General features: G+C 39.0%; 1 long non-coding RNA gene across 1 annotated transcript in view; it reads right to left on the bottom strand.

The window, feature by feature from the left end:
* The window catches only part of LOC139006550 (uncharacterized), a 257079-nt gene that overhangs the window by 11666 nt on the left and 229230 nt on the right, over positions 1-16183 (bottom strand). Inside the window, exon 2 of the long non-coding RNA XR_011470752.1 lies at positions 9335-9433. This is a non-coding gene — a long non-coding RNA (uncharacterized lncRNA). The remainder of the gene's footprint in view (positions 1-9334; positions 9434-16183) is intronic.

Below are 16183 nucleotides of genomic sequence, written 5' to 3'. Positions count from 1 at the left end.
CACTGCTGGTGGGAATGCAGACTGGTGCAGCCACTATGGAAGACAGTATGGAGTTTCCTCAAAAAATTGGAAATGGAACTCCCATTTGACCCTGTGATCCCACTTCTAGGAATATATCCCAAGAAACCAGAAACACCAATCAGAAAGGATATATGCACCCCTATGTTCATAGCAGCACAATTCACCATAGCTAAGATCTGGAAACAGCCTAAGTGCCCATCAGTAGATGAATGGATTAGAAAACGGTGGTACATCTACACGATGGAATACTATGCTGCTGTAAAAAAGAAGGAACTCTTACCATTTGCAACAGCATGGATGGAGCTGGAGAGCATTATGCTAAGTGAAACAAGCCAGTCAATGAAGGAAAAATACCACATGATCTCACTCATTCATGGATAATAAAGACCATTACAAACTTTTGAACAATAATAGATACAGAGGCAGAGCTGCCTCAAACTGATTGTCAAACTGCAGTGGGAAGCCAGGGAGGGTTGGGGGACAGGAGGGAGGGGAGTAAAAGATCAACCGAAGGACTTGTATGCATCCATATAAGCATAACTAATGGACATAAGACACTGGGGGGTAAGGGAGGGCAGGGGTTTGTCAAGGGCTGGGGGGGAGGGGAAGGACACTTATGTAATACCCTTTGTAATACTTTTAGCAAAATATAAAAAATAAAAATAAATAAATAAATAAATAAAAACAAATGCACCTGTGGCCATCACCGCCCCCCCCCCCCCCCCCGATCGCTGCAGCGCCCACCAGGGGGCGGTAGCGCCCACTTTGGGAATCACTGATATATAGAAACAGTAAGTGTCTGTTGTTCCAACATTCCCTTCACATCTGCTAATAAATAGACTGAAATAAGACAAAAATTATGCATATTCCCTAGTCTGTACTAAGAGGAAAATGTTCATAAATAAAAATCACTTGCCTGGCTGGTGTGCCTCAGTGGTTGAGTGATGACCTATGAACCAGGAGACCATGGTTCGATTCCTGGTCAGGGCACATGCCCGGGTTGCAGGCTCAATCCCCAGTGTGGGGAATGCAGGAGGCAGCGATCAATGATTCTCTCTCATCTTCGATGTTTCTCTCTCTCCTCTCCCTCCCTCTCTCTGATATATATATATATATATATATATACATATATATATACATATATTTAAATAAAGATCACCCCTGGGAGAATGTGCATATAAAAATAGACCACACCCACACAGGTGTTTTCAGGAAACGCTGATAAATGCTGACTGCATCAGGTCCTTACCCATTTCACTGCCACCAAAACTCTATGAACTTACACCTCAGTTACATTGTGGCCTAATTTCCCTGCTTCCACCCCTTACCCTTTATAGTGTTTTACCTAATCAACACTTACAATGATCCCTTTAAAATATAATTTAAGTCAAATCAATATTCAATTCAAATTTTGCAGTATCTGTCACTCAGGGTCAAAGCTTTACACAGGCCTAAAAAGCTTCACTGGTTATTAAAACCATTGTTCAGATTATTTACCTATTATTTACAAATCACCCTCAACATTAGTGGATGAAAACCAGTGGTCATTTTATTGTTCTCTTTCATGTTTCTGGGGTTGATTGGGCTCAGCTAGGTGTCTCTCTCTCAGGTTCTCTCATGCACTTAAATTTGATGGTGGCTGGGCTGGAATCATCTGACAGACTCTCTCACTTAGAAGTGTGAGAACTGACGCTGGCCATCAGTGGTCTGTGAGCTGGAAACTCCAAATAGCCTCTTCATACAGCCTGCCCTTCTCACGGCCTTGCAGTTGTGTTCCAAGAGCAAGCATACCAACAAACAGTAAGGAGAAGGTGCCACCTTCTTATGGCCTGGACCTAGAGAGTGCACAGCATAGCTTCTGCTACACTGGCCCATCAGTCACCAGGCCTAGTTTCAAGGGGAGGGACCTAGGCTCCTCCTCTCAATGGGAGGAGTGTCAAGTAATTAGTAAATTAGGTGTGTGGTTTTTTCTTTTTTTTTTTTTCTTTTAAGTTTTTTAAAAATATATTTTTATTGATTTCAGAGAGAGGAAGGGAGAGGGAGAGATAGAAACATTGATGAGAGAGAAACATCGATAGGCTGCCTCCTGCACACTCCCCACTGGGGATGGAGTCCACAACCCAGGCATGTGTCCTGACCAGGAATGGAACGGTGACCTCCTGGTTCCTAGGACAATGCTCAACCAACTGAGCCTCACCAACCAGGCTAAGGGATTAGGTTTTAAAACCACTGTAGATGGTCACTTCTCATACCTTACCCCTCTACCTCTTCTTGCTCACTCAGTTCTAATCATGCTTACCTCCTTGCTGTTCCTTGAACAGACTGGTTATGCCCCTTCCTTAAGGCCTTTGGACTATGGCTCCCTGGCTCCCTCTACATCCATAAATGAAAATACCCACCCCTCTACCCCCAGCCTAAATTCAATAGTGTTCCTGAAAGCTAACTCTAAAATTCCCCTCTTGAAACTATGCTGTTTATACTAATAAAAGGGTAATATGCTAATTAGGCCAGACATCTTTCAAACGACCTTCCAGATGTCCTTCCAGACAGGCCATGGTGGCAAGGCCGAGGCAGAGGTGGTTAGGGGTGATCAGGCTGCCAGGGAAGAGAAGTTATGGGGATCAGGCCGGCAGGGGAGAGCAGTCGGATATCCCCCTAAGGTCCTGGTTTGGAGACGGTGCAGGCCTGGCTGAGGGACGAACCCCCTCTCCCATGCATGAATTTCGAGTACAGGGCCTCTAGTTTTCTCTAATAGGTTATTCATTTCTTAAAGAACCTTGGTCTTACTCTTTCTTTGGTATGCTTTAATGAATCAAGTCATTAAAGCCATTATTGGATACAGAGTGGGTTGAAGGATGATTAATCATTGATATTTATAATAATGTTTGGACAGTACAAAAATACATTGACTCATTAGAAAATTAAATTTTTGTTTGGTATGATGCAGTTAGTGAAACAAGAGATTAATAATTTAATTTTAATGAAATTTCAACAATAAATATTGATATAAAGCAAAGACTGGTTAATTTAGGGTTAACCATAAAATAATTTAAAATACTCCCTTTTTTTTAGATTTCTTTTAGTTCAAGTTTCCCCTGAAATAAACATACAAAGCTCTTTTACAATAGATGAAAAATTGTATCTTGTATATTCATATTATGTCCAGGGTTTTTTACTGGAAAGAAATGTGATAGTTTGTTTAAAGATAGATTTTATTTGTTCTTGCTCAGGAACTGACAATAAAAACCATTATAAATGAATGAACATTTTCAGGCTTTTTACAAGGTAATCGAGAAATGCACGCTTTGGTGAAGAACTATAAAACACAGGAAAGTAACAGCGTTACAAAAATGTCCTTTGATGAACGATGAAGGAGGAAGGGCTAAAACATAATTATCCTAAGTCACTCCTCGTGTCCAATTAACCACTAAGTGCTACCCATTCAATCTCTTGAATCTGTCCTTTCCTCTCCACCCGAGCACCAGCACCTTGAATTATGGAGTCATCATTTTGCACTCCACTATGGTAACAATTCCCTAAATGGTTTCCAAGACTCCTATCTTGCCCTCTTAAGTTCACTTCTCACATTGTCACTGGGGTAATATTTCTTTTTTAACAAAATCCAAATTATGCAGTGACGCAATTGCTTTCTTAGAATTCTTCAGCAGCTCTCCATTGGCCTGAGGAAAAGAAAAGTTCCATCTCCCCAGTGTGACATCTAAATCCTTCTGTGGCCTGGCCCCTTCCTTTCCCTCAACCTCCACACTTGCCTTTCAAAATCCACTCCTTCCGAAGAACCTGCAGTGCCCTCAAAGAGCTGTGCTTTTCTTAGCTCTGAAATTTTGCACTTGTAGTGCCTTCTGTCAGAACATCTCTCCACTCTCCTTCGCACCACACACTGTGGTAACAGGTAAAGGTGTTAGTATCTGTCCATTATCTAGTCCTCTCTCTATACATGAATTGGAAACAGTAAACACAGAAAATTATGAGTAAATCAGATGGTTCAGACAAAGTAGGACCAAGGTCAGGAAGGACTGATCAGCATGAGTTGTCACACACAGACCCAGGTTCAAAGAAAATCCAACAGCATGTTGCAGTGGAGCATTGAGCCTCGACTCCACTGAGGCTGGATTCACCGGCCCTTGGGCCCTTGCTCTCAAGTGGGAATAAATAAGTGTATGTTTTCTCTGTCTTGTTGCTAATAAAGATGGCCAACTGCATGTGGAGTCACTAGGAAATTCTTCTGGCTTCATTAGATTTGGTGCTTGTAAGTTGGGACATTATAGCAAGAAACTACTGGCTAGCAGTCAGATCTGAGGGTTAATATTCACCTGCTCCTGGAAGACTTTCCTTAATTCCCCCTGGCCTCGTCTTCCCAGACAAGGTTAATGCCCTCCTATGTGCCCATGCTTTTATCTCTGCAGTAGCATGTAATGAACCTCTATTGAAAATTTATTATTTTACCTCCTACACATATATGTATGCTTTTTAAGCACAAGGTCTATAAATAATTCCCCATCACCTAGCACCTAGCATATAGAGGACTCCAAATTAATAAGATGAATGATGTCTTGAGACTTTGAAGGACACCAAAGTTAGAGGCTATCACTGTGGTGTATTTATCCTCAAATTCCTTGGGGGGTGGGGTGGAAGGGGAAGACAAGTAGAGGACAAGACTTCCCTAAATAAGAATGCCTCAGCCCACCTGTACTTATAATGATTAGAGTTGACCTCTTTGCTTTCTTCCCAGTCTCAAAGGAAAAGAGATGAATGTTACATATAAGGATGATGTTCATTCTAGGTTTTTCATAGATGCCTTCCATCAAACTGAGGAAGTTTCCTTTTATTTCTCATTTGCTGAAAGTTTTTATTAAATGGGTGCTACATGTCAGGCCGGCAGGGCTCGGTGGTTGAGCATCAACCTGTGAACCAAAAGGTCATGATTCAATTCCCAGTCAGGGCACATGCAGAGTTGCAGGCTCGATCCCCAGTGGGGCGTGCAGGAGGCAATCGATTGATTCTTTCTTATCATTGATGTTTCTATCTCTCTTTCTCTCCCTTTGTTTCTGAAATCAATAAAAATACATTTTTAAAAAATGGGTTCTACATGTTATCAAATGCCTGTTAAGATTCTATTAAGGTTAACTTATGATATTTTTCCAAATATGATAATTAAATTGGAAAAAAATGTTAGTTCTAAACAAATAATTTTTGTGAGATAAACTCTGCTTGATCATGAGGTATTATCCTTTTTATGTTTTGCTTGATTTGATTCACTATATTTTATTAAGTATTTTTTGTATCTATAGTCATAGGTTTCATATTTTAATAAGTTCTACTGACACAGATTCAAGTTCACTAAATCTTTCATCAGTGCCCAGACTCCATTAGTTCACCAAATAAATTCTTACTTAAATTACATACATTTTATCCCTAGGAATGCCATTTGATTCTTTTCAACAGTTTTCACCTCTTTTCTGTTGTTCCCTTAAGTTTCTAACCCTTTCTATAAAATATTTAACATATTTCTCATAGTTATTTAAAGTCTCTGTCAGAAAATTCCAACATCTGAGCCCCCTCTGAGTCTGATATTATTGTATCTTTCCTCCTTGACCATATGTAAAATTATTTTTGTTTACTTCTTTATGTGTCTTGTAAGTTTTTATCACATGATTGTTACTGTGTGTAAAAAAACAAATAAATAGTAGGAAGTTAAATAAATATTACATAACACCTAGAAAAGCTTATGTGTTGGAAAAGGTAGTCTCATGCTCACAGTCTCATGCACTCAGCCTCATAAGAATGGGCCTTGGATCTGGAACACATTCTTGCTAAGAGATAGAAAGTCTGTACAATCTCCACCAGGCTTATCACCTGGCATGGGAATAGCTTTCCCTGTTTCTTGCTCAGTGGGTGTTCTTTGGTTCTGCTTATGGTGTGTGTCTTAGAGGACTTGTCCAACCTCACTGCTAAACCTATCTCCACAGGGAGGGGGTGGTGTCCTTCCCCTCAGAGTAAGAGGGGTGGGTGCACATGGGAGGCTTGTTCTGTGCTGGCTGCTGAGAGAGAGACCCCCACAGGCCAGGACTACTGACAGCCACTATAGAAATTGATCTTGCTCTCTCTTCTCTATGTAGGTAATGCATTGCTCCATGCAGTGCTTCACTGCACTGCATTTTCCTTGGTGACTCTGATACGAAGATGCAATGGGCAGAAGTGTCTGGACTTCTATTCCTAGTGGTTGGCACAGTAATGTCTTTGCTATCCTCCACGGGGGTGCCCCTGAGACTGGGCACCCATGCAAGATGTTGGGCTGGACATTATGCCTCTTATTTTCTCAGGCTATTGGGGTGAGGCTTGAGTCAATGTAATCTATCTACTTTATCTATCTATCTAGCTATCTATCTATCATCTATCTATCATCTATCTATCCATCATTTATCTATCTATATTGGTCTGAACTTTGTGCTGCTTTTAGTTAGACTCAGTTTACCACTGACTACAAATTATTTGAGGGCATGATCATAATCTTTCAGAAGAAGTTAAGAGGCAAGAAATGCAGGGCATTGTTTCTGAAAACAGCATTAGGAATGATCTTTGGATGATGCAATACATTTTTAATACCTTTACTATAGGATAGATTTTTATTCTTTAAATGGACTTTTGGTGTTTAAAAAATATATGAGCTTTGAGTCATCTCGGTTAAATAAAATTTGTGTGACCAAGGGTAAACCGTTATGATTACAGTAAGGTAGTGTGGCCATAAGGAAAAGAGAGTGATTACTTGTGGCGTCTTATGATTTGTCTCAAAGCAAAGTTTTTAGTGGATTTCAAGCAATGATAGTCTCTTTGAACTAGGTGTACTACTCAAGGCAATTACTTTGAAAAGGACAAGGTATCTAAGACAGTAATTCATTTTAGTTTAGTGCTTTTCAGATTATAATATTACAAATCACTTGGATATATTGTTAAAATATAGGTTCCAATTCAGTAGGTCAACATTTCTGCTCATCTCCCAAGTGATGCTAACCCTGACATTAAGTAGCAATGATTTAGTCTCCTAGCTCTGACTCCCCACTCTGGTAGCTAGCTTCCAAGATGGCCCTCAGTGACCTATGCATCCTGGTATTAACCCTTGTGTAGTCCTCTCCCACATTATACTAGGGTTTGCCTATGTTAAATACGGCAGAAGTGATAGTATAACACTTCCAATATTAGCTTACTGGAGACACCTTGGCTTCTGTCTTGGTTCCCTTCTTCTATCTCATATCCTTCACTTTGGTGGGTGACAACTGCCATATCATGAACATCTCTGTGGAGAAGCTGCTGTGGCAAGGAACTGAGGCCTACAGCTACTGTACAGTGTAGAACTGAGATCAACGTGGATCCTCCAACCTTATTTAAGCCATCAGATGTCCATAACATCAGATAACAGTTTGACTACAACCTCATAAGAGAACTTGAGCTTGAAACACCTAACCTGCTTCTCAATTCCTAACCCTCAGAAACTGTTAAGTAATAAAGATTTATTATTTTAATTTGGGTGTAATTTTTCATAGAGCAATAGATAACTAATCCAACTTCCTTTCCTTTTCTATTTTAACTTCTCTAATGTCAGTGGACTTTAGAAAGACTAAATAAGTACTTTTTGTCACTGTGGGTGCTTTAGGGATTGAATTGTGTCACCTCCCCTCCCCCAAAAAATGTTCAATTCCTAACCCCAGTACCTGTGAATGTTCCCTTACTTGGGAAGAAGATATTGGTGGATGTAATCAAGATAAACTCATTCTGAATTAGGTCCTAAATCCAATGACTAGTCTCTTTATAAGGAGAGACCCAGAAACACAGACACACAGGACGAAGGCCATGTGACAGTGGAGGCAGAGGATGAGGTAACACAGCTGCAAGCCTAGAAATGCCAAAGATTGCCCCACCCACCAGAAGCTCCAAGAGGCAAAGATTTTCCCCTTACAAAGCTTTCAGAGGTTGGGTCCAGGTCTATGATACCTGGCCTCCAGAACTCTGAGGAAATAAATTTCAGTTGTATTAAGCCACCCAATTTATGATACTATTTTTATGGCAACTTTAGAAAACTAATATAGCTGCCTAAAATAATGATCTGTGAAACATCTAAAAAAGGAGCTGTCAGGTTCCCATGGAAGACACAGTAAGTAAAAATCTCAAATTCTTATTCATATATACTTGGGGCTCAGGTATATGTGTTTTAATTTCAAAGCATGTTATAATGCATAGTCAAGTTTGAGAGTCACTGGATTACATGATTTTAAAGCCCTAACTGTAAGAAGTCCTTATGGACTATTTTAAATTTTGTAAATGTAATAATGTATAGCCTGCTTTGATTATTCATGCAAACACATGAAAGCCATTCGCAATTGTTTGCATGGATCCATGCATAAACCTAATTAACTATTGTGTACATAAACATTGTATGTGTTGAGTTGTTCGCATTAACTTATTTGTTTTGGAGTTAATATCAGTTTTAAAGACAACTGAATTTAATGTTTAAAGATTTAAAATTTTTCCAAACAAGAACAGCATATGGTTTTGCTCTTATACATGCTCCATGAACAATAACTATCTATATATTGATGCATTTTTTGAATTGTGTGATAAAGTGAAAAATTATAATAATGTGGCTCTTTTCTTTTTGCTAAAATAATTACTGAAAAAATTGAAAAGATGCTGGATATAAATAAATTTCATAGACTCAGATATTTTTGAATCTTCTGTGGATTCTGGGCACCACTTATAAAGATATATTTATAATGGCCTCAATGAAACAATTATTTAGTACTCTTCCAGGTCTGTGCCATCTCTCCTCCAAAAGACACCATAGCAACATGGAGTCTGAATGTCACAGTTTTCTTCTGGCATTAGGAGGGCAAACAAGCTCCTATTCCTGTACAACCAGAGGCTCCACAGTCATAAATAACTTCCAAAATAATACTGCTCTTCTTTTTCTATTCTTTACTGGCAGCAGCCAAAACACAGGAAGTACCATGTCTCTACGGTAAATAGAGATTCTGACATTGGTTTCTGTGACTTATAAAAGACCAGGTGACACCAATAGAGTATGACCACACAGGTCTCAACACACAGGGCTTGGTGACAAAGGCTGCCACTCCCACCACATTATCACATTTGCCAAAGAGGACTGACAAGTACCGTTCTTGGGGAATTAAATGTAGAACTGTGGTTGCCGCCGCACTCAGAGTGATACAGGTAAAATAAGATGAGCAGATGCAGAAAACTTGAGAAGTCTAACAATATATTTTGAATATCAGACACTTACCAGAGGGCAACTTTGACTTTACGTTGATTTCTGCACATTCAGGCAGAAGGGAGCCAGCATTCAGCTGAAGATGTGATTCACATGTGAGCTTCAATTAGTCTATCAATGAGCAACAAGGGAACAAGATACAGGGGTAGGAAGGTAATTAGAACTTTCTTTTAACATTCCTTAATTGCAAACCTTTCTTCAGTGGCAGATGGTAGGTGAGCAGGAATTTGGGGGGGAAGCCACTTTTTTGACATTACCTCTAATTAAGAACATTTTCTCAGTTATTAGGACAAACTGAAATCATTGTATTTTTCCCAGAACAATATTAACTCAAAAGGTGTAATGAAATCTGTTCTCCTTCTGTCTATCATTTACTCTAGCTGCTTCCATCTGTTCTAAGGTGAAATGATGAACCTCTCAATGATTCTAGTCCAGGGTGCACACTCAGAGACCCCCACTGACTCATGAGCACTACTTCACACTGGATAACTTTTAGGGGAGAACCATCCCACCCACACCATTGAGACAGACCTGGGAGAATGTAAAATGCACTCAGTATTTGAGACCACCATTATGTCACAGCAAGGGAATTGGATACAAAACAACAATGAAACAAACATTTCTACTTAGCATTCAGCTTGAAAGCCATACTGTTTTTGCAAGAAGAAAACCATCACAGGCTAGTGCAAGACTAGTCTACACTAGAGTGTTATAAACCTCTCTAGAGGTTTATTTTATATAAAAAAATTTATATACCTCTTCATGAATCCTCTTCTTGGCCGACTCTATTTTAAGACAATAACTCTGTCTAAAGGCCCTTTTCTTAAATGCTTGTGGTATGTGTATCTGTTACCTACTTCTGATGAATGTACCTGATACAATAGGATCACTTGGACAGCTTCTCTTCTTATAGAACATTTGTCAGTTACTGAAAAAATCGAACAGATGCTGGATATAAATAAATATCATGGACTCAGATATTTGGGGATCTTCTGTGGATTCTGAGCACCACTTATAAAGATATATTTATAACTAGAGGCCCAATGCACAAAATTTGTGCAAGAGTATGCCTTCCTTCCCCCGGCTGCCGGCACCAGCTTCCCTCTGGCACCCGGGATGGGCTTCCCTCACAGCCCTGGCTTCATTCAGAAGGTCATCCAGAAGGACGTCCAGTCTAATTAGCATATTACGCTTTTATTATTATAGATGGCCTCAATGAAATAATTATTTAGTGCTTTCCCAGGTCAGTGCTACCTCTTCCAAAAGAGTCCTTAGCAACATGGAGTCTGAATGCCATAGTTTTCATCTGGCATTAGGAGGGAAAACACACTCTTATGCCTGTACAACCAGAGGCTCCACAGTCATAAATAACTTCCAAAATAATACTGCTCTTCTTTTTCTATTCTTTAATGGCAGTTTCCAAAGCACATGAAGTATGACATCCCTACTGAAAATAGAGATATGGCAGGGCTCCTCAAAGTGTGGCCCTCAACACAACAGTGTCAGCATCACCTGGGAAATTATTAGTAATGCAGATTCTCAGGCCTCACCCTAATCCACTGACACAGGAACTCTGGTGTCTGTGCTTAAAATCTATGTGTTAAACAATGTTTTTATGCATGCTGAAGTGTGAAGCTAGGATATTAGGAGTACGCACCAGTCACTGGGTCATGCTCCATACCATATTAGCTACATTATAAGCATATGTCAGTTAATCATCGCAATGACCATGTGAAACACTTTCTATTATTACTCTCATTATGTAGATCAGGAATGAAACGATTATCAATGTAAAGTAATGTGGCCAAGGACCCAGAGCTAACCAGTGGCAGCTGGATTTCTAACCATACTCTGACGAGTCTAGAACTCATTCTCTTAACTATTGAAGATAGCCAAGGAGAAACAAAGACAAGAACTGTCCCAATTTTGTGTGAACACACATTGTAGGCATTATAGCAAAGTTAACTGTAGGCCTCACACACACAAAAGTCTACCATAAAACTTAAAAAATAAAAATCAAGGCTCTGAGGATCAGCAATTGACCCAATGCTGAAAAAAATGAATTCCCTCATGGACATAAAAACTCATGTACTATGGAATAAAATAGCTGTACCCCATTTTAAAACACAATTTCTGGCTATGTTAATATATGTTTTCCAAAATCTCAGTTAATATATGTTTTCCAAAATCTGAAGCATAACTAAGTTAAAGTCCTGGAAATTGCGGCAGGTGGCTCCTGCATTCCATGGTCATCAGATCTGGTGACTGCAGGCTCAATGCAGTTCTGACTCCCCCAGGACCATCTTTAACACACTGCATTTTAGTGCTAAACATGCTATTTTTTAAAATGTTGATGAAAGCAAGCAAATACCAGTTCAGTATTTTTTATTTGTGTCAAGGAAATTCTATGTATATTATTCAGTGCTCCTGTAAGGACCCCCATGAAGCAAGGTTTTGATATGACTTTTCCATAAAGATGAGTCATGATGTCATTAGTTCCACAAGATTTTAGTGAGTCTTTCAGAAAAGTTGTTCTGCTGTTGAATACATCTGCCAACACTAGATTATTCAGTTATTCTTATATCCACATTGCACATCTTTTCAGAGCCTCTAGCATGCTGCTGTGATTTGTGAATTTCCAAGGAAGTTATAACATAGGTAAATTTCCCCAGAGCACTGACCCATCAGATTGATTCTTTTTGGATACTCATTGTGAGAGACTAGAGTTCTCCGGAATAAATGCTAGGATGCATAATTATACTTAAATACCAGAGGAAATGGATTTCCTAAGGTATCACTATACTCCATTTTTGCTCAACATTATGGAACTCGGGATCAAGTCAGATAATTCAGTTGTGCAAAGTGATGACATAATATAGAAAAGAAAAGTATGTATTCCAAAAAGCTTGCCTATATGGCTTAAATTTAAATTTGCCCATTTCTTAGCTGTGCCATTCTAGAAAGATTCTTAAACTTTTGTGCCTCATTTCCTTCAGCTGGAAAATTATTTGTTTGTTTGTTTGTTTGTTTAATAAGAGCAACCTCTTGGAGTTCTTTTAAAAAGATTAAAGTTTTTGAAGGGCTTAGGAGAATACATGGCATATGGTTAAAACTACATAAGTATTTGTTAATTAGCAATTAAACTAGCTCTTGTGGCCAATCTTGTTGCTTTCTCTGTCAATCTATCTCCTACTTGTCAGCATTCATTTATCTTTTATTAATTTTAATGTACCCAAGTGACTGGTGGGTGGCATACTTTTTGGGAATTATGTAAGTGATATAAAAGCATGTTTTAAAATGAAGCAGATGGGATAAAAAGGAACGTTCACAGTAAACCTGATGAGTCAGTGCTTCTGAGCACAGCTCAGGGAAATAAGTGATCTGTCTGTTTAATGTGGATGTAGTTAATGGAGACCTTCCAGTGAGCTGGTTGTTCATGGGGGAGGGCCAGCTTTGTGACACTCCTCCCAGCTTAGTGTCATCTAACTCCATTTGCTCTGACCTTAGTCAATTTCCCAAGAAAACTCTCCTACTGGGATAAACTTCCACTGTGAGAATATCCCATTCCTCAAGTATTTTAGTTTATGTTTTGTTCTTTTCTGACTTTGGATAGTGTGAATTAATTTACCAGTTTGAACACCATGAGTGAATTGGTAGAAATGTGTTTTTATTTTTTTAATATATCTTTATTGATTTCAGAAAGGAAGGGAGAGTGAGAGAAAGAGATAACAATGGTGAGAGAGAATCATTGATCAGCTGCCTCCTGCACACCCCCTGACTGGGGATGCTGAGCCTGCAACCCATCACCTCCTGGTTCATAGGTTCATGCTCAACCACTGAACCACACCAGCCAGGTGGTAAAAGTATGTTTTTACACTGACAAACGTAAGGGGTAGGAAAAGTTGCAAAGGAAACAGAATCAGGAGACACGATCGTGATTGTACCAGTGAGCGCACTCTGCTTCCATTCCTGGGGCTGGCACGGACCTCTGGCCAGAGGACGGTGCTTTTCAAGTAGATCTGGTGGTGAAGGCATGTTCTTTAAAAAAAAACAAGCCAAAAAAAAAAAGTGGAGAAAAGGTGTTTGCCACCTGACAAGAGTACAGTTGTGAGATGATAATTAAATTGAGATGGAGACCAGGTTTGGAACCTGCCAGTGTTAATGAAGATTTATTCACTAGTGACATTTGATGAGATCTGCTGGGTGGATTCTTGGATTTCATTAGTTGAAGACATAAAGCAGTCTGTCTGATTAAAGAGGGGAAAAACTGTAGGGAGCACCCATAAATTACTAGAGCTCAATTAGCTGCAGACACTTTAGTGAGTGTTTATTACTAGTACAAAGAAAGATTTTCCAATTAGATTAAAAGGTTTTGAAAACAACAGTTATAGGCACAGTGATTTAGACCGATTGCTAGAATAATGCATCGTGAGAAGCTTTATTGATTAAAAGTAAACTGAAAAGTTATTTGTAGTGTTCATTGTTTATCAGTCGAACCCATGCTGTGAGGTACAATTTTCCTCACAAGATCAATGACAGGACTGGGCTAATTTCTTCTTGCCCTGAAAATTGATAAGAATATAAAGGGCAGCTATATCACTGCTGAAAATACCAGCATGATTTATTCAGGTTAATCATCAAGAAAGTGACATTGCATAAATCATTGGGAATTTACCTTGCCAGGCTGGGCCCTTCAGGCTGGTTTCCCTGTCATGTGTTGGACCAAGAGAAAAAAAAAAGACAAAAAGTAGTGTAGGATTTAATCAGACAAAGCCTTTAGTTCACTGAGCTCCCATAAGCTATTGTAAAACCTGGAAATGGCAAGAAATCAAAGGGAAATTGCATAGACACCTTCTCTGAGAGTGACCACTAGAATTTATGACAATCATTTGGAGGGATGAAGCCTAGGATGCAGGCTGTTAGCTCCTGTGCCTTTTTGTCTTGAAGCATCCATTAGACCAGGGGTCCTCAAACTACGGCCTGCGGGCCACATGCAAATACAAATATTGTATTTGTTCCCGTTTTGTTTTTTTACTTCAAAATAAGATATGTGCAGTGTGCATAGGAATTTGTTCATAGTTTTTTTTTAAAACTATAGTCCGGCCCTCCAACGGTCTGAGGGACAGTGAACTGGCCCTCTGTTTAAAAAGTTTGAGGACCCCTGCATTAGACTTTCAGGAGTGTCGACCACGCTGGAAATCCCATCCACTTGGCTAGAGGTCACAAATGATCACTTTCTCACTACATGTGATTAAATATAAAAAGAAGGAAAGAGACACAAATAAATTATAGCTGAGTCTCTGGATTCTGCAGATGCAAGATATATATATATATATATATATATATATATATATATATATATCATAGCATATATTACAAAAATTCTGCATAAAGAATGGAACAAAAAATATTTTCCCCTTAAAACTCTTGTTCTTAGACTGACAGCTGTCAGAGGGAGGGGGCTAGCAGGCTGGGTGAAAAAAGGTGAAGAGATTAAGCAAAAACAACAAAAACTGGCAGGTAGACAATAGTATGGTGATTACCAGAGGGAAATGGGAGTGGGGGCAAATAGGAGAGGGTAAAGGGGGCTGAATGGTGATGCAAGGAGACTTGACCTTGGGTGGTGAACACATAGTACAGTATAGCGATGATGTAGTATAGAATTGTACACTTGAAACCTACATAATTTCATTAGCTAATACCGTCCCAACAAATTCAATAAAAATAAAAAAACCCTCTTGTACTTTAAAACATGGTTTAGAGATAAGCAGGAAGCATTTTTCATTTCATAATTGAAAAATATCCTGAATTTGTCCTTATAGATTTGCCCCTTGTGGGTCTATCCTTTCTCATCCACTTTTTCTCATTTTGACTTTCCTAACTGAAATTTTGCAACCAGAAATAGCAGTTAGAAACATTCAAAGGGCAGAATAAGACAACAAACTAGCATTCCATCTGTTGTGACATTTAGTATTTGCTTTTTCAGAAAAAACATCATATGAATCGGTTTCTTATTAGCATTAAGAAATTAAGATCTTAGTTCACATGATACACACACATCTATTTTCCCCGCATCTGGAATCAGGCTGCCTGGTTTGAATCCCTGCGCTTCTCTTCCTAGCTGCATGTGGAGACACTGGGCTAGTTTCCAATACCTTTAAACCTCAGTTTGCTTGTCTGCAAGACGGAGGGAATAGTCTTTAACAGATACCATTGTTAAAAGAAATAATTGGGGGAAATATTCTTAAAGTGCTCCCCATAATATCTGGAAAATAGGAAGTGCTCAATAAATGTTTATTTTCTTATTCATATTTTTATGCTTTTCTCTAACTGCATTAAATAATGATGCAATATAAACATGTTCCAATCGTTCCCATCACATCAAAATTTTGCAACATTAAACCAATGTTGACTGCATTTTCCTATGAACAAGAGGAAAACATGTAAGGAAGCAGGAAATTTCCCATTGCTTTTAAAGTGGATGTTCTTAAATGAAAATCTGACACACTCCTCTAATCTGGCCCACATACTCAGGGGTTAGAGGTTAGAATAACCTCAAATAAGTTTTGAATAAACCACCTGAGGCATCAGTATCCTTCACTGGGTAGCAGAAGATACTGTCACTAGCTAAACCATAACTTTAAGCAGAAATCAGTGATCAATGACATATATTAGTTAAACTAACTAGCCTGCATTGTTTGTGAGTGAGCAGAAAAAGGGGGTGAAAAAAAAGCAGAGAGCAAGCTGTGAACAGAAGCCAGCAGAAGATTGAGAGCTAAAGACCCTGACTAGAGATCAGGAAAAAAAAGAGTAATTATTTATGTACTAAGTCCATGAACAAGGTGCTAAGTGGATGATTGT

This window comes from Myotis yumanensis, unplaced genomic scaffold, assembly GCF_028538775.1.
Source record: "Myotis yumanensis isolate MYYU_CA2020_CCGP unplaced genomic scaffold, mMyoYum1.0.hap1 SCAF_1, whole genome shotgun sequence".
Classification (NCBI taxonomy): Eukaryota; Metazoa; Chordata; class Mammalia; order Chiroptera; family Vespertilionidae; genus Myotis; species Myotis yumanensis.
Note: the sequence above shows the minus strand (reverse complement) of the source record. Positions and strands in the feature narration are given on the sequence as shown.